General features: G+C 45.9%; 1 pseudogene; it reads left to right on the plus strand.

Moving 5' to 3' along the window:
- The first annotated feature begins 16,607 nt into the window (after positions 1-16,607).
- Positions 16,608-20,297, plus strand: LOC101843426 (annotated as a pseudogene).
- Positions 20,298-24,794: the final 4,497 nt, after the last annotated feature.

Below are 24,794 nucleotides of genomic sequence, written 5' to 3' on the forward strand. Positions count from 1 at the left end.
TAAGGAGTGCTCAGAGCAGGAGAAATAGGCTCCCCGAGGGAAGAGCGCACCAAGTAGTCAGCCTATACCAAATGAAACATACAAATAAGTAACATTACTCAGACTGAGCAGAGAGCGCATGCGTGCGTGCATGGGTGCGTGCGTGCATGTGTGTGTGTATAAAAATAATGGGAAAAGGCCATATACTTGAAAGAGAGCAAAACAATGTAGATGGGAAGGTTTGGAGGGAGGAAAGGGAAAGGGGAAATGACATAATTATAGTATAATTTGAAGAATCTTTCAAGTTGTCTGCAGAAAGGTCTTGATACTGTGTTTTGAGCCACAGAGGGTTTTGTGTATGTGTGTGGGTATCTACCTCTTTCTCTTTGGAAATCATATATTATGAAGTAGTTTCATCAATGATGAAATGAAGAAATTCCATCAGTTAACTGGAGTACTAGATGGTGGAGAATTTTGTCAGTCAACTCTGAACACACTGGTAGGCAAAGGTAACTTTTATATAGTTGTAAAATTCAATTGTATTCTGTTGCGAAGAAACATTAAAAACTTCATACAGCTGTATTAAAAAGTAATTAAGTTTTAAAAGAATAGATGTTTTGAAGTCAACAATGTATATGTAAAAAATTGAAACAGGAAATAAGGTGAAAGAGTGCTTTTGTTTCAATGGTGAGAGAAGTTTCTCAGTGGTAAGAGAGGCCTCTCTGTGGGATTCGGCGAACTGTAGCATCAGAAGGTGGGAGCCAGTTGTATTTAGCACTCCATGGAAAACACAAAATCCTGAAGAAGGGAATCAGGGATCCAGTGTGGCCAGACTTTAGTGCCACTCCTGGGATTTTACTGTTATTACTTCTTGGATGCTGAGAAAAAGCACAAAACTCCTGGATCTCGTGGGTCATAGCGCAGCAAAGAGTGTGGGCACCATGTTTCCATCATTTGTCTTTGTTTCTCAAGTGTCATGAGGACAGTAGGTGGACCAACCGGATGCTGCACATTCCATGTATTTGTGTCCTGCTGGGAAACACTGTGATCTGGAAATCACTGCTTTATCTATCAGGTGGCCAACCAACTGCACTGCCATTCCCTGGAGAGGGATGCTAGTTTATCTGACCCACCCGGGGAATCTTGTATGTACCTCCATACCTTTGGAATGAGCGGAATGCTCAGGCTCAGGGCAGACCACCTCTTCCAGCAGGGTTGGAGGGGAGTTCTTACCGCGCTGAGAAGCAGGTTAGGCTGTGCAGAACCTGATGCATCTGTCCAGAGTTTCCTTAGGGATGGCTTAGAATGATACTAACCTGTGGCTTTATTTCAGTACTCATGGATATTGGCACACATCTTTTAAGTCTGTGCAGCACTTAGCTAGGGTCTAACTGGGAACTGATGTCACAATTGAAGTAATTGGAAAAATGCATAGTAAAGAGCCTGGTACTGGCCGGGCATTGGTGGCACATGCCTTTAATCCCAGCACTCGGGAGGCAGAAGCAGGCGGATCTCTGTGAGTTTGAGGCCGGGCTGGTCTGACAGCCTCCAAAACAATACAGAGAAACCCTGTCTCGTAAAACCAGAACAACAAAACACAGCCTGGTACTGGGGTGGGCTTGGTAAAAGGCACCAAATAAGGATGGTGACACTGAGGGACCACTGTCACACAGCCTACAAGGGCTGTCAAGTAGCCTCCACCACCAAGGCAGCAAAGAGGGAAAATAGCGATGGATTGGGGGAGTGGCATAAAGTCACATCTTCCTTTCTTCTTCACATCTTTGCTATGGGTACTTTTCATCCTTTTCACCAGAAAAGCTCAACTCTCTGGAAGGTAGGGTAGTTGCAGAGGTCAGCAGCAGGGCTCAGGGCGGGACAGACAGGGAAGGAAAATGGGTCTGGGAGGACACACGGGAAGTAATCAGCACTCTGTCGTGTTTTGTTTGCCTCCCCGGCTCTCTTTTTGAGGCTAGATCTCAGTATTCACTTTGTAACCCAGGCTTGGCATAGAACTCAATCTCTGCCTGCCTCCGCTTCTCAAGCTCTGGGATCATAGACATGCATTACCCTTGGCTGTCCTGTCCCTTTTCTTTATTGCAAAGGGTGTGTCCTCATGCATCCCGGCCTGACCTCAAGCTCTCTCTGTAGTCAAGGATGACTGTGAACTTTTGATCCTTTTGCCACCACATCCTGAGTACTGGGGTTTTAGCAATGTGTAGCATCGTGCCCAGTTCATGCGGTGCCAGGGAATAAACCCCAGGCTTAACATGATAGACAAATACCCTACCAAAAAAGTCTTTCTCATTTTGTTTTTAAAATTAATAGAAAGTTGCTTCATATCCAGAATTCTAAAATTATGATAAAAGGTCTTCTGCATTAGCAGCTCCCCACGAGTCCTTTTTTAAATTCATTTTAAAGAAAGTGGAAAGCATTTAAATTTGGCTTTCAAACTTACTGTCCTTGTAAAATCAGGCTGACTCATCCATTTGCATCCAAGGTGCTAAAGGCATTTGTGTTCTGTTTCCACTCAGGAAGGAGACCTGGCCAGAGAGGCAGAAAAACTGGATTCTACTCTCAAACTTACAATGCCTGCTTATGAAATGACAGGCTGTTGATACTCTCAAACTCTCTGGCCCAATGCTTACTTGAATATGACATTTAGTCAGGAAATTAGGACCAACTCCGGCAGGGGAGAGTTGCTTACATTTATAGTAAGTGTTGCTTCACCCTGTGCTATTCACTAGAAACTATTTTTTAGTTTCTTACTTAACCAATATTCTTGTATCTACCTCCTTGGAATGGAAGTTTTATTGTAAATATATCTATATATTGGTTTTTAAAAAAGTCCATCTAGATACATAGGTGATGGAGGCTACACAGGCAATACGTAGCACTGAAAATAAATTGTGTTTTTGACATAACCCCTGTTTTCCTGTTAGAATCAAAATGAAACACTATGCCTGTAGCTTGTGTCCCAGGTATTATCTTACTGTCTACACATGTAATGGAATTAAGATGGCCCTATGCAAGGCCACTCTCTGGTTCATTGTGTTCCTCTAGAACATGAGTATTTGGCATATATACATATACGTGTGTGTGTGTGTGTGTGTGTGTGTGTGTGTGTGTGTGTGTGTGTGTGAGTACAATGTCACCAAAACCAGAGATCAGAAAACTCACTTAAATTTAAACGCTGGAAGTTTTTGTGGCTCAGTTTTTGTTTTTGTTAAAGCAGACCTCTAAACTTCAACTTTAAAAATACAAGTGACTTTTTATAGCCACCATTATATTTAAAGACAGGGAACGCCCGTGTAAGCCATTCGTATTGAGATGGCATGTGGGAGTGATTTACCCAATAGTCCTTCCGAGGTGCAAATATGCAGGTTCCTATTTAGTTCTTTGGCCAGGTTCAAGAATCTTGACTTTCATATTCAGAAGGCTCTAGCTGACCCAGGGTCATGATAAAGCTGAATAAAAGGACTTTGGGGTAAATGGTCCAGGTCCTGTTTGCCAGGACAATTGATAGATAGGGATGTTGGCATTTGTCACCCAGTGGAGGTGGCCTAGAACCCAAACCTCCCAGCTATGAGATAATTCTCCTTCCTAAAATTAAAAGGGAAAGGAGAACATGTTCATAAATAATGCTTGTATGAATCCTTATTGCCAAACATACCAGAAAAAAGGTCACAGGTCTCATTACCACTCCAACCCCAGAATTAACCCTGGTTCCACTTGTGTCCTGCAGATTTCCTGTAGCCTTCTGTACACACTCATATATAAAGAGCAAGATGTAGAAATGTGTACACACTTTAAAACAGATGCTGTTGTTCTAATGGTTTTCTTGTTTCTTTGAGGCAGGGTCGCAGGTAGCCAAGCCTGGCCTCATAAACACTATGTAGCCTAAAACAACTTTGAACTCTTATTCTCCCTGCTTCTACCTCCTGAGTGCTGGGACTATTGGTGTGTACCACCTTGCGCAGGTTTATGGGTGCTGGAGGTAGGACCCTGGGTTCTATGCATGCCAAGGAAGATGCTTTGTCACCTGAGGTACACACCCCCAGTCCATGTTCTATAGCTTCTTTAGGAAAACAAAACAATATCACACTGTCCAAGAGAGTCCTTGGATATTTTTCTGAGTCTTCACAAATCTACCCTATTTTTGAAACATGCTGACTGATTTTTTTAGAGTATGAATAAGACATTCTCAATATTTAGGTTGCTCCCTCCTCCTCCTTGCCCATTACCCACAGCATCATAACACACTGCTTCATCGGGTATCCTGAGCACCAGAGTAGCTCATTAGAATAGACCATGGAGACCATGTAGTCTATTCTCTCCACATGTTTGAGTTCAGTAGTTCAGGGGTGCAACATTTCTATCCAGCTTTCTGATGGTGCTAATGCAAAGTGTTCCAAGGATCCTACTTCAAGTTGGACATCAGTTTGCAGGTCCCTGTGTAGCACTGTGACCAGTCTTGCATGAGAATGCTAGTTGCTGTTGCAGAGCATGTGTGTTTTAAATTCATAGATACTGAGAAATTATCCTCCACAGAGCAGGTGTACACAAGACATGCTGGTGTTTGTTTCTCTGGTGTTGTTGGTGCAAATGACCTCTTGCCTCTCCCTGATTGTTAGTGAGATTCTCCATCACTTCAGAATGATACAGGCCTCCTATGAACTGCATGCTCATATCCCAAGCTCATTTTAAAAAGGGCTGATACATTTGGTTTTTGTTGTTGTTGTTGATTTATAGCCATAGCAGTTTTAAAATATATGTTTTAAATACTAATCTCTTGCTCTTTTATATATGTGATAATAGTTTTCTCTGCTCTTTTAATTATTAACTTACTATTAATTTTCTAATGCTAACTGAATGGCAGTGGTCCCTTGGAAGGCTATAAAAATTCCAGAATAAGGCATCATTTTCTTTTTGGAGCCTCAGTTCATATCCTATACCCACACTGCTAAATACTGGCTGGTAGTCGACAGACTATAGGGATCTTGCAATGAGGAGTAGGCGGGAAGCCCCCCCCATCCCTTTAGCCAAAGGACATTCCATTTCACTCTAAACCAATGTAAGGGAATAAGACTTGCCTATATAGTTAAAATAAAAAAAACCTCTATCTAGTCAGCATGGAATTCCTGTAAGCTCCTGAATAAAAGTTCTCCTCAGCCACTTTGACATAGGATTATTCTCTTTTGACATATTATAAACATTAAAGAAAATTTAATGCCCATCTGGACGGTTCGTTTTTGCCAATTGCTACCACTAGCAGCTGCAAAACTACACTGACTACAAGCCATCCAGCTGCCACACACTCCCGGTGCCAAGAGAGAGCAAGCTGCCAACGTTGCTTCAAGTGGCTGGGCTGGGCTGGAGCCAGGATTGAGGGAGGATGTGATTGCTGCACAGTAGTCAGGGCTCCCATTTTCAGTGGCGCTATTTGTATATGCTTTTATTTTTTTTCTGGTCATCTACTGTGGGGGGGGTGGGCTGCTGGGGACACCATCCCTTTCCTGGAAATGGCAGCAAAACATGTTGATCCTTCTTCCTCTGCCTTTTATGTTCTTGCTTGGCATCCTCTGTGCTCACATGCTGCCTGCACGCAGTCATTAGCAGGAAGTGCCTGGAGCTGCAGAAAACAGTGCCATCTCCCTGAGACTGGCTTCCCCAGCCCCGACTCTCTCTCCCCATCCCTAATGGCACACTTCTCCTTCGATTTTTTTTCAAGTTTGTTTGGCATTGTTTTCTCACAGCATATCGGGGAGAAATTGCCTCTGCAGTGGGTGGTTTCCTAGAAGAGCCTATGTATTTGCATCCTTGAGTCCTAAGTGATACCCTTGAGCAGGGAGGGGCCTCTTCTTCCTTTGAGAAACAAAGAGTTTCCCAGATGAGGTGAGGGATTCTCTGTTGACCTCTGTGGTGGGTTGTACTGGGTCATCGGGTATTCTGTGATGGGAATATTGGTCATTCATCTCTTCCCTGAGGAAGCCGAAAGTCACATGATTCACTGTAGCCAATAAACTGCGGGCAGAGTGATATGTTTGAGTTCCATGCTAGCAGTTGTGGTAGCCAGTTTGGGATTTGAAATCTTTTCTGTCTTTCCATTAGCAGTTTTGAAAGCCAGTTTGGGATCTTAAATCTTTTCTCTCCATCTGCCAGAAGAACAGTAAAGTCTGAATGGACACAGCTCTGTCAGCATAGTCCTAAGATGGGGAGGACATGGTTGACCACCCCTGACAGACTTTGGGATTAGCTGTCACTACAGCATAACTGAACACAAGAATAGGAGCAGTGAATTTTCATTTGAAAGTTTCCTTTGGGGGGGTTGGAGACAGGGTTTCTCTGTGGCTTTGGAGGCTGTCCTAGAACTTGTTCTTGTAGACCAGGCTGGTCTCAAACTCACAGAGATCTGCCTTCCTCTGCCTCCGGAGTGCTGGGGTTAAAGACGTGCACCACCACCTCCTGGTCAACTGTAGCTAATTCATTGAAAACAGAAGACAAAAAACAGGACAGTTATTTTTTTTTTAGACCACGCAGTGTTGCCTGCCTGCTACTGTGTGTCTGACCAGGTTGGCACAGGATCTTCTAGTGTGACGTATTACGAGAATCCCAGAACCCTCTAGTTATGCTGCTTCTCTTCCTAGGTGAGGAAACTGAAGCCCAAAACCAAAGTGGTACTCGGGTCAGCCAGATGGTTGACAGAAGGATGTGGCCCTGCAGGGATGCAGCCTAGACTAGAGGATGCTGAGCCCCAAACCAATGCACTTTGAGCTTTCTGTTCCACACTTCAACTTAGAAAACACTGGAGGAGATGTGAAGACCCTCAGCTAAAAATGAGGTGGATTTTAGGGAATCCTGCTGAAGAGGGGGAGAAAGGATTGTAGGAGCCAGAGGTGTCAAGAACACAAGAAAACCCACCGAACAAACTAGCTTGGGCTCATAGGGGCTCACAGAGTCTGAACCGACAACCAGGGAGCCTTCGTGAGATTGACCTAGGCCCTCTGCAAGTATGGGACAGTTGTGTAACTTGGTCTTCATGTGAGACTCCTGACCATGGGAGCAGGGGCTGTCTCTGACTCTGTGGCCTGCTTTTGGGACCCTCTCCTCCTATTGGATTGCCTCATCCAGCCCTAATAGAAGAGGAGGTGCCTGGTCTCACTGCAACTTGATATACTGTGGCGGGCTGATATCCATGGATGGCCTGCCCTTTTCTGAAGAGAAACAGTGGAGGAGGAGTGAGATGGGGGGGTGGATCTAGGAAGAGGGGAGGGAGGAGAAACTTTGATTGGCATGTAAAAATAAAACAAAACAAACAAACAAAAAAGATTCCCCCAGAAGAAAACACTAGAAGAATGGTAATGTTTTTAAATAACAGTTTTCTATTGCATTACTTAAAACCTCCAACCTATTGAACTCTCACCCATAAGCTCCATATTGTCTCCCATTATTTGTTCTGTCACCCCATGGCAAGGGTGCCTCATATCACCCATAGGAAATACATAGGGAGGAAGTATATTTGGAAGCACAACAGTGAAGAGTTGACTGTGTATGATCACTTTCTAATCCATGGGTGCCTAATTTCATTTAGAACATGAAAAGCGATTGGCTTGCTGCCTTCCAGTAAATTACCGTGTAGTTTTACCTCCCATAAAGCTAAGACTCAGGCCTTCGTCTCACCAAAGTTCTGTTCAGATTGCTTTCATTTTTTTGTGTACTTAATTCTCACAGCAAACTTACAGTATGCTTTCCTTATTATCCTTCATTTACAGAAGGGAAAACGGAAGCACAGAAAAGTTAAGTATATTCACCAAGTTAGAAAACTTGGGCATGCTCAACCTAGGGTTTGCACCTGGGTGGTCTAGCTGTACTGTTATTAGAATGAGTGTAGTAATCATAAAAGCAGACTAACAGAGGCCAGGCATGGTGATGTGTGTTTTAATCCCAGAACTCAAGAGGAAGAAGCTGGTGGATCTCTTCGAATTACAGGCCAGCCAGGTCTACATAGTAAGATAGATGCCAGACCCTGTCTCCAAACAGCATGAAACTAACAGCCACTGCACAAGTACAGTGCTGAGTAATAGCTTCACAGGTGTCCACCACAACCCATCAGACCTACTGCTCACTAGTTAATGAGACAGTCTTAACGACACAAAGTACCTGTCCAAAGTCACATAAACAGCAAACCTGGACTTCAAGGCCAAATGCATCTGACACCCAAGTCTACCCTCTCCCCATTTGCCACTTTGCTTCTCGCGTCTTCTCTACAAGAGAGCCACAGAGGAAAGGGGAGGGGCTGCTTTTTAGCTGAACAATTTCCCATTGCTTTATGCATCACAGGCCTGACAGCCTAATAGCAAAGTCTCAGCTGCTAACGACCTAGACTCCTACAGAACAGATGGAAACCCACTCACAAAGAAAGTGACCAGGCAGACACAGCGTTGGCTCTGTCCTGTGGCAGCTCCTTTGGCCTTAGCCTCTAGGAGGCCACAGTCCTCATGGCCTTCCTCATCTTCCGTTGTAGACGTGAAATGGCGGTGTGGTGCCGCAAGTGCCTCGGGGTGCTGAATTGTCACGTTAGTTGTTGGGCTGATAGTAAAACCTGGGCCCTTTTCTCCACAATCACTCCCCTTGCGATGGCTTCACAGCTTTCCACTCCCTGGCAATGTCTTTTGCAGCCATTTCCAAAGCCTCATTGGGATTTTCTACTCCCAAATGTGTCGAAGCCGTTATTAAAGAGAAACATCAGATAAACAGAGTTTGGGTTGGTGTGCGTGCTTTAAATTTTAAGGGACGGTGCCAAGGCTTTTACAACGGAAGAGAGTGGACTTTGTAAGTCGCCAAGTCTGACTGCAGCCTCTCAATCTGTGATCAGGGTGATGGGAAGAATCTGCTGTTCCAGGACTCAAAATGTGGATTCCTAAGCTCCCCGTTTGTGTTACAGTATGGCTTAAAGGAATATTTACAGTGTGTTTTTGTTTGTTTGGTTTTTTTTTTTTTTTGCTAATACTGTAGCCTGAAATCAGCCCTTCTGGCCTGGTGTACAGCTTTCTGGGGTCAAAGACCTGGGCTCCTTCTTTCTTCATCCCATAGCCCAGAAATGCCACTTTTGTCCTTTATCCAACCTCATTTGTCACCCTTTCATTGGTCCTGTGACCCCTCCACAGGCAGGATGGCATACATGGAGGCTGGGAGGGGCGTATGTTTCCTCCATTGGGATGATATCTAGAAGCTTTGTATATTCCCCCCACTCAACCTGTCCTCCATTACTTGGCAGCATGGCTCCACCCCAACTGCAGAGGTGAGAATAGATTCTGTGCCCTGAATCAGTCAGTCAGCTTTGCATCACTGTGGCAAAATGCCTGAGACAATCAGCCCAGGAAAGGAGAAGCTTCAGTGTGGCTCATGGTTCCTGGGTTTTCGGCTGGGGTTCCTGGACCTATGATGTCACAGTGCATTATAATGGGAGATAATCTTCATGAAGTCCTGAAAGCAAAGAGAGAAAGAGCTGTAGGAGGGTCTAGGTCCCCCATGTTCTTTCAAGGACACTTGCAATGACCTAGCTTCCCTTCACAGATCCTCTTAATGGCTCTATTACTTTCCCATAGGGTCAAACCCTCAACACAGAGTTCTGTGGGCAGAGGAGAGGGCAGGGGGCATTCTCAATCTAAACCTTAGCAGAAAGAAAAGTGAGGGGCAGTTTTCAGGTTCTATCCCACCCAGCTCCCTCTTCTGCCTTCTCTCCCCACTCCACGAGACACTCCTGGGGGCTGAGCTGTAGCCTAGCCCCACCCTCATTAGTCACACAGCCATGTCTGTACTGTCTCTTTTATAAAGTTAAAGCCTTTCCATACCCTTTTACACGGGCCATGCAGTCTTAGAGAAGTGCTACGCGTGAGGAAACATGGTCCTCCCACCAATAATAATCAATAAATCATGAAAATATGTAAGCTTGCTTTCTTGGTAGGTGGAGGAAAAAAGTCCTGTCTCAATCTACGGGAAACAATTTAGATGACCTTCCCTTCATCGTCGTCATTCCCACCCTGGAGACATAACCTAGAACTCCTTTTCAACTTCAGAGGGCCTTTCTCTTGCTCCGTATTTGTGTTACATATTCCAACTGAGTGAGTCTCCTTATGGTAAATGAGTGATTCTCCCCCTGAAAGACAATGAGCTGGGGGTCACTACAGGTGTCCTTTCTCCAACCTGAAAACAAGAAGCTGCCAGGACCCAATTCTGGTCTCACCCTCCCAATCTGTTCTCCACACAGAGGTCGTTGAAATAACCAGTACAAAACAAATCATAATAACGTTATTCCTCTGTTGGAATGCTTCATTGATTCCTCACTGTGCTTGGAGAAAGTGTGGCTTCATCACTCGGGTTGTCTGGCTGTTCGAGGTTCATCTGTACTCGGGTCTTGTCGTCCTTCATTCCTTCTTGACTGAAGGCTCCCAGCAAGGAAGTTCCCTCAGCACAGGGCTTCTCTTTTGACAGTTTGTCCGAAGTGAGCTCTTTCAGAGGTGTCTTTCCTGGCATAGCCACAATACACAGGGTTATTTCCTCCTATGGTGCATGGCAGACACGAACCCTGCTTCCTTTGATGTGCGTTACTCTTCAGTTCACTAGAAAGCATGCTCCAGGAAGACAAGACCCCACTCCTCCATTCCTCCCTACTGTGTGCCTACATCTTAAGGACACATTCTCCTGACCAGTGACTTATTGGCATGTATTGTTGCTCAGTCATGAGCTAGATTCCTTTTTAAAAGTGCAGAACACAGAACTTGTAGTGAAGTTGTCACATTTGTTACTTTTCTGTTGAGATCAAACGCCATGACTGAGGCAACTTGTGGAAGAAAGGGTTTATTGGAACGTATGGTTTCAGAGGGTGAGTCTATGACTACCACAGGTGGGAGCCTGGCATCAAGAATGCAGGCATGGCGCTGGAGCAGTTGCTGAGAGCTCACATCCTTATCTGTAAGCACGAGGCAGAGAGAGGGAGCTTACTGGGAATGGCATAGACTTTAGACACCTCCCCTGGTGACATTCCTCTTCCAACACCTCCTAATTGTTCCCAAACACTTCCACCAACTGGGGACCAGATTCAAATATATGAGCCTGTAGAGGCCACTCTCGTTCAAAAATACTCATTTGGGATCTGCTTGTGATTGTGACCTCTCCTTTCTTCTCGCTCATCTCCTCTCCTCTGCTTCCTTCTTTGGCAGCCAAGGACAAGTCTCGCAACCTAGGACGTGTCACTCAGCTGTCAGGTACAAGCTAACAGGTGTTGCTTCATAAAGCGAGAAACTTAAGCATCCTGCTTTCTCCAGGCTTGTAAGGCAGGGGTTGCCATGCTGATCCCTTGCCCTCCTCCTGGAATAGAGCAATGTTTGTGGTCAACAGTGCCAATTGGTGTATGTGTCAGAGTACTTCAGAGAGAGAGAGACAGAGTAGCTCATCAGTCTCTTGCCCTAGTCAGGCAGACACTCTGCTTCACTCAGAGTCCATTGACTTCAGTGTAAATAAATCTCATCCAAAAATCCATGGTCACAGAAACATGGAGAGAGGACTGCTGGCCACGTATCTGGGCACCGTGGCCCAGCCAAGCATCACTGTACATAAACACCCATTCCTCTGTGGGAAGAAATAGTTCCAGTTTCCAGTGTGTGTTCTAATATATCACAGAATGGCCCCAAACAAAGAATTGTGGCTGGAGAAACTGGAGGGGGGGGGGGGGGAGAAAGAGGTAGTCCTTCAGCTCCAGGGCGGGTTAGTGGTGTTGGAGGGTCTGAGGGAAGACAGGTGGGAAAGGATCACTGAAGAGTAGGATAGAGGAGAAAGCTGGGGGGGGGGGCGAGCCTTGGGCTCATCCTGGAGAATGGTGAGTCCCACACTACTCCAGGATCATAGGCTCATTGCTCTCTGCTTGTCTATGGACAGTCAAACACCTCCCCTCCTCCATATGTAGTGGTCCATCCATGGCTCCCTGCCACTAGGTTTATTTGAAGCAATAGATAAATGTCAGCTCTTAGAAGCTACGAATCCTCCTAAACAGCCCCCCCTAGACTAATAAACACGGGAAAAAAACCTGATGTAGGCAGACTGATGGGTTCATTGGTGAGAGGGAGATAAAGTTTCCCTCCAGGACATTTATAATTTACATAATAAAAAGCTTTTCACCTTCCAGTCAAGGGAGCACAATTAATTGCCTTGGCCCTTTTACCTCACAGAACGTTTTTTGCTTAAACTGGCAGGAACAATTTGTGAGCTCTAAAACAAGGGTTGAGAGTAGGGTGGGTGTGGGTAGATGCTAGGGAGAAGGCAAGGCGGCCCCTGGCTTCTACAACATTCTGGAATGGTCAGATGGGGCTGGGATGAGCCTTGCATTTGGCAAAAATATCTGTAGCTGACCTGTCCTTTTCGGCCCACTCAGCTCAGCTAATGATAATGGACTCACACAATCTGAGGCCCTGTAATCAGCCCGTTCCCCACTCTGACAGATGTTGAATGGATGGTCACCAGAAGGGTTGTTTCAACCATATCCTTCTGTCATGTCTTGTCCCCTTCTCTTTTGGGCACCATTTCAAATAACAAATAGGGAATCGGATGTTCCCGTACCCCTGGCTTTGAAAATATATGGGCAGCTTCAAAGTCCTGTGATTAGGGAACCACATTTGTTATCCCTCCTTGTTCTAAATACACCAAACTCTTTCGAAAGCTGTCAGCATTAGCCTAATACTGTTAATTCTCACCACTCTTCCGTGAGGGAAGCAGGTGGCTAGCATTATTTCAGCTATTTTGCAGATGGAGAGGTAGAGGCAGGTGTGTGTGTGTGTGTGTGTGTGTGTGTGTGTGTGTGTGTGTGTGTATTAAGTGTGGCATCCACTCTGCACGGATGAGCTGGGGACAGAAGTCAGTGTCAGACCTGCAAGGTTATAAGGGCTCCTGAGAGTTAGGAAAGGCTAAACTGAGGATCTCTGGAAAGCCAGTAGTGGCCATAGAGGTGAGGTGGGAAGCCCAAACCTCCTACCATTTTTTTTTTATTAAAGGGATAGCCATTACTCTTTTCATATGTGTTGTTAGTGGGTAGCGCTTACAGTATTCATACAGGATGGCAAAAGGAAGTGGTGAAGGCTGGCATGATGAACATGACAGCTCCTTTAAACCTGTTTCCTTATCTTAGATAAACAGAATATTCACAGGCAAGAACAGTTACTGTTTTTATTCCAAGATGCAGAATTCTGAGAGGCAATACGTGGCCAACATTGACTGTGGAATCACAGCCAACCAGAGTTGGCAGGGTCCCTTCCCCCTCTCCTATGGCCTCTGCAGGCCTTATGTGACTGACATTTGGTTATCTCTTTCTGGATTCTGGTGTCCTGCATGTTGCATAGCATCCCTACTTTCTACTCTCTAGGCAATGATGGAGTCAAGGGTTGCTTAGAACCAGTTTTGTGGGGGAAAGGAGCAACAACCGGGCCTTTTCAGTTATCCTGGGAACTCAACTTTTCCCGCATGACTTGTGGTATATAGACTGGTAAGTGGAAATTACTGACCTAGTTATGGAAGAATTGGAGTGTCTGGGCTGTGCTTGGACTAGAGACAAGGTAGACACTGCAAACTATCTTTTGCTGCTTCAAGGAGAGCAATGAAATGGTCGTGCTTGTTCTGAGAGATATGACACCTGTGGGCTGTGTGAGACATCTGGCTGTGTGTGGCCAGCTTCCTCATTGGTAAAGTGGGGGGCCCCAAAAGCAGGTGCCATCTAGAATTTGTGAGAATCAAGTGAATTAGCTCTTAGAAAGCACTTCACTGTATAGTGTTGGTGAACAGTGTCCAACCGTCATTCATAAGGGTTGGAATATAGTCTGTTTTCAAGGGGAGAGTTTATTTCAGACATGACCTGATTAAACAAATGGCTGGTTTCATCTGCACGATGCTGTGGTTTGATTACGGTCTGTCCCCTCTAAAATTAATGTTGAAACTTAATCTCTGTTATAAGACGTGACGAGGCAGGACTAGGCAGGACCTTAGGTGATTAGGGATTTGTCCTCATGGATGGATTAATGAGTTAGTGTGCTAAGGGTTATTGTCATAGTGGGTCTCTTTGATATCCAGCTAGATTAGATCTCATACCATTTGATGTGGTGTCTGCTCTGGCCTCTGCCTGGCAGAGGACCATCATCAAATATGTATGGCCCCTTAACTGTGGGCAAGAACCTCAAGCTCCTCTTCGTTAGAGCTTACCAGGAGTTGGCACTGTGTTATTAGCAATGGAAAATGGGCTATTTGCTCCATATCAAATTCCCTATCAAATAGCACTTTTACCCCACAGCACCTTTTATGTATCTATTTTTTTTTTTGCTTAAACTGGCAGGAATCATTTGTGAATCATTGTAAATAAGGGCCGACAGTGGGGCATGGTGTGGATAGACAGTGGTTTCTATGAAGTTCTGGAATGGTTGCACAGGGCTGGGCTGAGCTCTGCATTCAGTAAAAATACCTGTGGTCTTACCTGGGGAATAGAATAACCAGCTCAGAGGCACCACGTCTGCTATTTGCTGGCAACTTCCTGGTCAAACTGAATTGATTGCTGAGATGTCACAAACTCTTGGCAAAATGATCATCGAGACTTGACTATCACAATTCCCCTTACCTGTGTTTTCATTCACACACTTATCTACTCACTCATCTGCTATGGGGAACAAAGGTTTGTAAGGTCTTCCCTCGGGAAGCCTGAAGGCCTTGGCTGAGGAGAACCAGCTGACTCAAATAAGGGCACATGACAAGAGCCAAGTGTGTCCCATGTGAGGAAGCAACCACTTCAGTTAGGGGGAAATGTTTGGATTGAGTCTTCCTGAAGAAGTGGGTGTCAGCCAGGAAGCATTTCAGAGGATGGTGAGCATTGCAGATAGATGGAGGGAGAGCATTCAGATGGAGGATGGAGGGAGAGCATTCAGATGGAGGGAGAGCATTCAGAGGGAGGATGGAGGGCGAGCATTTCAGATGGAGGGTGAGCATTCAGATGGAGGGAGAGCATTCAGATGGAGGGTGAGCATTCAGATGGAGGATGGAGGGCGAGCATTTCAGATGGAGGGAGAGCATTCAGATGGAGGGAGAGCATTTCAGATGGAGGGAGAGCATTCAGATGGAGGGAGAGCATTCAGATGGAGGGAGAGCATTTCAGATGGAGGGAGAGCATTCAGATGGAGGGTGAGCATTCAGATGGAGGATGGAGGGCGAGCATTTCAGATGGAGGGAGAGCATTCAGATGGAGGGAGAGCATTTCAGATGGAGGGAGAGCATTCAGATGGAGGGAGAGCATTTCAGATGGAGGGAGAGCATTCAGATGGAGGGAGAGCATTCAGATGGAGGGAGAGCATTCAGATGGAGGGAGAGCATTCAGATGGAGGGAGAGCATCTCAGATGGGAGAGTCTGGGTGGACGAGGACCTGGGTGACTTCTGTGGGATACTGAAGGGCTCAAAAGGGCTGCTAGGCCCAGCTTCTGTAAGCTTTCCTATGCACAGAGAAGTCTGGATTTATCCTGTAGGCCAGAGGGCTGGGGTGACAGCAGAGAAGCAGTGATCAGAAAGAGGGAATGAGCCTTAAGATGGACTCAGGGACTTTTTATCTGTCCTTCATGCTCTCCCCCACACCAGGCAGTGGGCAGATTGAGGAATGGTCATTGTAGATATGGTACAACTCATGGTGATTCCCTGGCGGTGCCTGGTAAATCCCCTTCCATTCCCATGACCCGTGGCCTTTGAAGCTATTTTCCTTGGCGATGGGAGAGATTTTCAGCAGATAGGTGAAGGTCTGGATACACTTGCTCTATAGAGGCTGAGCTGGGCTAAGGGGCCACTCCCCAGGCAGTATTTAGTATTTAGCATTCCTTGGGGCCTCTTGGACATGGGTGTGAGAAGACTCCCTCTGATTTCCCTAAGGTGTATGGACAAGGGAGGAAGCAGGAAGCAGCCAGCAGCCAAGGCTCTGAGGTGCTGGTGGCTCCCCCTGGGAATCCTTTGGAATCAGCTCAGAAAAACACATGTTCAGTTGGGGAGTGTGTTCCATCTAAAGGCTGTAATCATGTGCACTGCTAACTAGTCTATCTGAGTAGCCGCTGTAACTCCATTAAAATATTCTTTCCTACACACAGGCTGCCCTTATGAGGATGACCACTTACAGGGTGGAGTGACTGGCTATTATTTCCCTGTGTGGAGCATGTTTTAAGTACTTTCAGATGGTTAAAGATGAATCAATTTTTTAAAAAAAGGACTATTTTTCTGACCTAATTTCTTCTTTCTTTTTCAAATTCTTGCTCACATGTCAAGAGTTGCTTTGTTCAGTCTTACAAGTTAAAAATTCGCGGATAAGGAGAGTTTAAGAAAGCCGGAACACGTGAAAGTAAATGGCAAGATTAAGGAAGGGTGGGGACAGGAGGGGGGAAAAGATATTAATTAGCAATCTAAGAATGAAATTAAACATGAAATAGACGTTCTCGGGTCAAGAGGGGTCTTGGGAAAGGGGAGGAGAGGCTGAGTGTGGTCGTGTTGATGTTCTTTTCTGTATAAATTTCAAATCGAATTTGGCTTTAGGTTTCTGGCAGCAGAGATGTGCAGAGCGCGCTGGAAAATGGAGGCTTCTCGCATTCCGCTTTTAGCTCCCACCATTCTGCCTCCGCTGCTGCCTAGGCAGCTTCTTGCCCGCTCGCCCCGCAGCCCAAGGCAGTGTGTGGCGGTGAGATGCAAATTCTAGCCGAGGAGAGCTGGCCTCCGGGGAGAGGGGTCTTGGATGACTTCCAAGGTCTGGAACACAGAGGAAAGACATATTTCTTTGTCACACACAGTAGATTCTCCCTGAGGGTTTCGGCGATGGGAAGAAAACGAAGGGAGGGGGCGGGAGCGCGGTGGTGGAGGATCATTAGAGTGTTCTTCTCTCAGATGAAATGCTAAACAAAAACAAACCACTGCGAGTGTGAACACAGGCAAGCTGGAGGCCTCCAGGCCCTCTCACAGCACAAGCAACATGGTTATCACCAGGGCTGGTGGACACCGCGACCCCTGCTGTGACTCCCCCCGCGACCCCCCCTCTGTGGCCCCCATGTAGACCTGTGTATGGATTTGTCCCCTGTTACATGACCTGGACTGGGGAGGCTGTGAAGCAAGTCTGATGTTATTACTGTGTTTAAAGATTACATGTCCAGGAAAATTCAAAAGACGGTTTCTCAAGCACAGTTTCTTCGAATATTTAAATCCATGCATACTCCAGGGCGAGTTTCATCCACCTATTTCTGATCGTCTACCCTTAATACATCAGGTTGTTCTGTAACGATCATTTGACGGCTTAGTAGGCCAGGAGGAGGTGGTGGGTGCTCCAGGAACCCTAGAGGAAGGCCTCGAAGGCCCTTCCTTGTAGGTTTCTTTAAAACCTCGCTAACGTCCAGACTCAGGTCCCAGATCTGCAGAGACAACCAGTAACTTTCCACTATTCAGAGCTACCTTCTCCGAGATCCTGGTGTCATTGATGCCAAAGATCTCCAACGGGTCCCTGACAACCAAGAAGTCTTCTGCCCTCGGGCGACCGACCAGAGTCTGATCGTGGGACTTCTGGAGCCGCAGGTCCACGGGCAGGGCGGAGCAGCTGTGCAACACCATTTTCAGGTCGTTGGTGGGGTGCAGGAGGCGAGGGCCATGCACGTGTTATATGCTGGGCAGCTCTCTGTTTGGGGATCCCCCCCCCCCCGTGAGGGGCTGCTGTCAACATGCCTGGTTCCTTTCTGGCGAGCAGCAGGTGGCTAAAGAAAACCAGCAGGTAGCAAAGGATGTCACACTATGCCAGGCCTTGATTCCCCTGTCCCAGACTCATCTCAAGCTCACCTTCAGTCAGCCCCCCTCTGACAGCAGGTGCCTTGGCCCTGAGAATCTATCATGTCCACCTTGGAGTCTGGGTAACTTTGAACAGCTGATGACTAGTTTGACTCTTCATGGTCCCAACATCTTTGGTCCCCTGGTAAAGATGGTAGAGCACAACATGCTACCTCTAAGGACTCAGGGACCAGGTTCTGAGAGGCAGAGTTTCTACTTCTTCCAGGGACATAAACATAAGACAGCTCCTCTGCAGAAATAAACTTGCTTTATAAACAGACCATCGAACGAATCATTTGACATCCAGGGAGCTTTACGAAGGATGTGTAATGTGTCTATATAAACCTTATCCGAATGAGGATGTGGCTTGTGTCAGTAACAGTCAAATGAAAAAAAGAAAAGAAACCTGGCAAACAAAATGTCTGTCGGAATCTGAACTCAGGACCCACAGGTGTGCGAGGGAGGGTGGTGAGGAGCTCTACAGCAATAGCAGATATTTGCTCGTCCTCAGTATAAGCCTGGAGATGGAGTCTCCCCATCTGAGTTTCTGAGGAAATGTACAGGACACTGGTAGGAGGTCTCTGCTCCAAATCCTCCCTGGAGTCCCCCCCTCCCCATGGTCTCATTCACGATCGTCTTCATTAGAACCCAAGCCCTGTATAGGAAGACTAGAATATATCTCAAAGCCAGCTTGATGCTTCCTGGAACAACTCCAGTGACTTTACCATTCCAATGATAAATTACTCCCACCCCCTCCCACCCCCTCCCGCCCCCAGTAAGTTTTCATGCTGCTTCACCTGGCTCAAGAGTTTTCCTCAGTCAGGGGACTAAGCACATGGGCTTAGATTGTTTTTGTGGCCTGGCACAAGGGTACGTAGCTGTTCAGATTGGGTTGACCCTCCATGATCAGCCCAAGCACTGGTTTTTGTCTTGTCTTTCCTTTGCAAGAGACCAAATCTGAGACAGTTTCTCTAAGTGGACTGGAACCCTATCTGAAAATGCAACTCCATCTCCCACTGGCTCCATCATCCCCACTACAGCTCTGGAAGAGCTTCCGAGATGATAAAGCCATCAGACTCCAAAGAGAAGGCAAGATGAGGACAATGGACCCTGGTCTCCAGCATCTCTCTGGCTTTAACTGACACCTTGTGATCCTGAGACTCATCTGCTGGTTTGGGTCAAAGGGAAAAGGGTGTTTTTATCTTTGAACACAGCTAGAAAGGCGATGAGGGCGATTTCTAGGCTTGTTAACTTTGAAGGACACATTTACTACCCCATGTAAGTTCACATTCCTGCTGCTGACTCTCGTTTATGTTACTATGTATGTTTTAGGCAAAAATACAAGTTGGCTTTTGGATGTTTTCAGAAAACAGTGTTTTAAACCCAGGATAGCAATTTGATTGAGACTTTCTATAGTCAAAAATAAAATAATTACAGGGTGAATTCAGTGCTCTGGCTTTTGAGTTCATGCTTGTAACTCCTACCCAAGGTCCCTTGATCAGCGTGCAATATGCATTTCACTGTCATGACCTTGGCTGATTTTTGTTTGAACCGGTGCAATTGAGTTATAAGAAATCAGCCAAGAATGGTCCCCGAGGAGAAGGAATGGGGAATTGTGTTTGTGCTTTTACTGCCAGTGCAGGGCTTAAGTGGAAACTTAGAGTCTGATGCCTTTGTGATTTGCACTCTGTTTCTGTTCTCCAGACTCTTAGAAACCCTGCTCCCTGCTCCCGGCCTCACTATGCTATTTGAGGATGCTGCCAGGCAAGAAAGTTCCTGTGACCTCTCCTCCTCTCATGCATGCCTCTGTTGGTAATACCGAGTGTTGGTGGTGTTCTTCATTTAAGGAAATGGGGGAAGGTAAGAGCGTGGTTAGGACAGAAACCTGTCATTGAGTAAGAAATGACATGATGTAAAATCGAGAGAGCAGTGTTACAATGAGATAAACAGAAATCCTGCTTCATTAAAAGTTATCTAATTGTAAGGGCTTACAGTAGAATGTAACTTCTATGAAGATGGAGACTTTTTCTTATTTTTTTTTCACTGCAATGTCCCAGCTCCCTGGAACAGTGCCTGGCACATAATAAGTCAATAAATATTCATCAAATGAATGAGTAGAAGGAGAAAACTAGGCACAGCCATGGTGTGACAGTCTGTCAAGCAAAGTGGTAGACCGATGTATGGGGAAATGGAGGCAAGCAGGCCTCCACAGCATGCTGCAAAACCTGGAGCCCGGACCTCTAGGTGGCCACAGTGTGACCATGAGTCTAGGGAAGGGGCTAGGGAGAGGCATTGTGAAGTCATCAGTGCTTCTCCAAAGCCAGTATGGAACAAGATCGCTTTCTTGTGTCTCGGTCTGTATCCAAAGATCCGAAGAGGTTGGGACACCATTGGGCATTGGCAGTTCATGGACGGCCAAGACTTCGTGACTAAAATGGTGGGCCTGTTGAAGAAGTAAGGTAAATGGAGGGGAGGGGGATTTAGAGCTTCCCCTTGGGCTCTTAAATGATGGAGTAACTGAAAAATGGTGAGAGTACTTTGGAAGCCACCACCATGCTGACTCCACAGTGTGTGTGTTAGCTTTCCCTGGCTGTCATGACGGAAGCCACAGACTGGCAGTCTAAGATCAAGACGTTGGAGGGTTTGACTTCTCCTGAGGACTCTTCCTGATTTGCAGATAGGACCTTCTGGCTATGACCCATCATAACCTGTTCTTGCCTGTCAGGAGAGGCTGAGTGAAAGCCATGGTACTTGTATCTCTTCCTTTTATTGTAAAAGCTCTGTGTTAAAGGACATGGGCTTCACCATGTAGCCTCATTTAACATTAACTACCTCACTAGAGGTCCCATCTTCACTAGGGCTAGGGCTTCCATGTATGAATTCTGGGGGACAAAATTCACCTCATAATAGGAGGTTACATGGCACATTATCAGGTTAAAGTGACTACGTCAGCATGGAGGAGCATGCCTGAGACCATGGCAACAGTTTTCCAACACAACTAAGGTTATTGAAAACTGGAGGCTCTTCTTGTATGAAGGCTTGTCTCTGATCTCTGCAAATCTAAAGCAGTACTCATGGCCATGGAACTGTGGTACTTGTCATGTGGCAGGAGATACACACAGAGATACACACACAGAGAGACACACAAACACAAATACACACAGAGGACACACAGACACACACAGATACATACATAGAGAAACAGACACACACAGACACACACAGATACACATACACACACACACATACAAGCTTGCAGCCTGCTTTGTGGTTGAAAGTCTAGCAATAGGCATGTTGAGTATGATGAAGGCCAGCCTATTTCTTTATCTACCTATTTTTAAAGGCAAGCTATAGCTGTACTCAGACTCTCGGAGTTCTTGTGTAAACCACTGAAAATGCAAATTATGTCAGCAGCATTCTTGGGAGGAATTTTTATTCCACTCAATACTAGAAGTATCATGCCAGTAATGTAGGGTTAGAAGGACTCAGGGAAATCTACACTCTTACTTTATTAACGGGACCCTGTGGAACCAGAGAAGCTGAAGCCAGTGAGAGGCGGGAGAAGCATCTGTTTTCACACGCACTTGACTTTGTGCAAGCCTGGAGCCTTCTGACGGGCTGGCATCTGTTTGTTATCCAGGAGGGCTCACTCTATCCTCACATTTGCTTTTGGCCTTCAGTGAATCAATTGGATGGTAAATGTTCAGTGTCTGATGTCCTCTACACCCTTCATTGTAGAGAAGACCATGGCATCCCATCTCCCAGTGATCAAACCAACCTTCCTGAAAAAGGTGCACTTAGTTTTACAAGGCAGCTGACAGTCTGGTGGGCTTCTAGAGGTTCTTGGTTCCCTTGGAATCTTTTGATGGCCTTTGAGGTCAGGTCTGGATGTAAGTTAGTTTCCTTCCTAACTGTGTGACCTCAGCAGCCACTGGACTCATCACACTTTAGCTTTGCCTTTGGATACCACAGGGCTGGGCACAGATACATGCTGGCTTTGGGGAGGTCACTGTGGTTATTGTCAACACGTGTTACACTCCCCACTACTGTTACAAACAGCTGGTGTTGACATCCCCTTAACTCCCGGTGACAGACAGCAGAAGGTTGGCTCAGAGATTAGCCTCCAGCTGGCCCTGGAGGTAAACCCTGACGGCTGCTTCATCTTGATAGAATAAATAGCACTTCCAATCTCCTTTCTAATGCTCTCTCATTTCCCACCAAGATCCTGATATTTGGATTCTGTGAGACTCATTTGTGGCTCTCTGTGCCCGAAGTATTAGAGGAAAACTTGAACTGTGGCTTTTCCACTTTAGCTTCTCCTGTTTGTTTGTTTGTTTTTGTTTTGTTTTTTTAAATAGACACATGACCATTCCATAATGTAGGAACCAAGAAAACCTTTGAGTATGAACCGCAGCTCTGCATCAATTTCTGTGTGACCTTGAGTGACTAAGCTTGCTTGTGCCTCATTTCTATGAGGTGGAGATGATGGCATCTTTTGTGTCATATAGTCATCATGGTAGTCAGTGAGCTATGCCATGAAGGACAATCCTGCTGTAGCTCCAGTACTCAATGGGGGTTGTCTTGTCAATATCGAGGCATTTAAGACAAAAATCAAATGGCTTTGGTCGGGGTGCTTTGGAAAGGAAGGGAGTGAAATAAAGGAGAATCGGATCTCAGAACAAAATCCTCCTGGCACCGACTCACGGATGCCGCAGACGTGGAGATAAGCCCTGAGGACTAAGGGAGTGTGGACGGCACTGTTCCGTGTCAGTCCACGGCGTGTGCAATATCAGCTTCCAGGCGGTGCCTGGCCTGACATGACTCCACTTTATAAAGCAACAAATCTGACCCGAATTACTCTCTTTTGAGTGTACGTGCCAAAAAACAATGACTCTACATCTTGTTTGTGCGCGTAAACAGCCACCATCTGCCAACACCAGGAGGCACAAACTGATAAATAATTTATTTGTGCCAATAAATCATGACACCTGAAAATATACCAAATCATATCAGAAACACGTGGCATCTGAGACTATTAATTAATCACTCCAGATGGAGACTCTTCACCTGAGGCTGTGGAAGAAGAGGCACCCCAAGACAAAAGTGTAGTAGCCATGACCACCACCTGGCCAAGTCCCTAGTCATGTCCAGAAACGTGCTGGCGCCGAGGACTCTTGTTCTGTTCTTGGCAACAGCACATGTGCAGTTTCTCTTGCCCATGACACTGTGTCCCCTTCAGACTGACCCACAAGGGGTCAGTAGCCCAGACCTGCCTTTGACAACTGTGTCTGAACAGCTGGCACCTACTGATCATAGAACTTTATTTATTTGTTTGTTTATTCATTTTTATTTTTTTGAGACAGGGTTTCCTCTATGTAGCTTTGGAGCCTGTTCTGAAACTCTCTCTGTAGATCTGTCTGCCTCTGCCTCCTAAGTGCTGGGATTAAAGGCGTGCGCCACCACTGCCTGGCTGAACATAGAACTTCTTATATTGTCCCCTGCAGATTTCCTCTGAGTGTGCTTCCCTCTATCAGAACTCTACAGCTTCTTAGTCCTCTTTGCCATCTTTTAATCCCTTGTAAAACTTGTGAAGGGTTAACTGTGATCTGAACTAACTTTAGTAATTAAGATTAGAATAAAAGAACTGCTGTTTGCTGGTGGGAAGCTATCAAGGGAAATTGGGACCACTTTGGTAAACTACAGACAACAAAACGGATAGAGCTTATGAATTTATTGGTTAGTCCATGAATTCTGGCATCATGGAAAGACACAGACATGCCCAGCTATGATTCTGATATAACACACTCAGGACATACAGCTTATAGGAGTCACTCCTCATCCATAGGAGACATAGCCTAGGACACTGCCATTGTCAGAGACCCTATCAATACTTGTACATGCATGCTATAACAGCACTCAATTTATAAGTTAGCCACAGCAAGAGATGGACAGCAATAGCTACCATTAAAAAGGACAATCATGGCATTATACTGCAATAAAAGTCATGTGAATGCTGTTTTCTCCCCTCTGTCTCTTGGTAGACTTCTTTCTGTGTGTGATCTCCTTGTGATGACAGAAGATGGGACAGTCCCTGGATGACAAGATGAAATGAGGACAGGGACACAGTCATTGGGATTCACTGTTGCGCTACCCTGTAAAGGTCGTTGGAACAAAAGCACAGGATAACACAACAGCCTGTCTAGTAACTAAAAAGCTGCTAAGTGACTAACGAGAGGGTGAGCCATACAGTGTGGATACTGGAGCCAGGCGCCGCTGCTCTCCCAGGTGGAACAGAGCAGACCGGCAGAACCTCACAGTTTGAAACACAGGGATTGTTTATTTCATTAATATTTTTAGACCACAGTTAACCCATCAGTGACACCCCAGATAGATGGGGATGAGGGTGGGGGCCAAAGACCATTCTGGTTAAAAACTAAAGTGCTTTTGGTCAGATGACCTCCTTTCTACAGGAATCTTATCAATAAATTCAGTGGGTGTACTTTGAATAAGGTGTAACTGATTACTCAGCATGAGTCTCTTCCTCTCCCCCTCCCTCGCTCCTCCTTTCCATTCTTCTCCCTCTCTCTGTTGTCTCCTCTTCCTTTCCTCTCTCCCTTCTCCCCCGTGTATGGCTTTGAAAGGCAAACCTGCCTCAGACTCAGCATCTACCAAGTCCTGGGGTCACAGGTGTGTACCTACGTGCCCAGCTTCTAAGTTTGGTGGTGGGGGCAGACGGGAGGGGAGAAGGGATGGAAAGACCCGCACGTTACTCACAGGTGAATGAGGTGGGAGGAGAGTACAGTCTGTTTTACCCACTAACTCCTTGAACATAAGGTAGTAGTTATTCCTTTACAATTACAAAATTTCCAGCTTATAAAGAGGAGATAATTTCTGTCTCAAAAAAGCATGTGATAAGATTCTGGAGAAGCACTCTGTGTTATGAGGAACAGTTAGA

This window comes from Mesocricetus auratus, unplaced genomic scaffold (genome assembly GCF_017639785.1).
Source record: "Mesocricetus auratus isolate SY011 unplaced genomic scaffold, BCM_Maur_2.0 Super-Scaffold_100010, whole genome shotgun sequence".
In the NCBI taxonomy this organism is placed as follows: domain Eukaryota; kingdom Metazoa; phylum Chordata; class Mammalia; order Rodentia; family Cricetidae; genus Mesocricetus; species Mesocricetus auratus.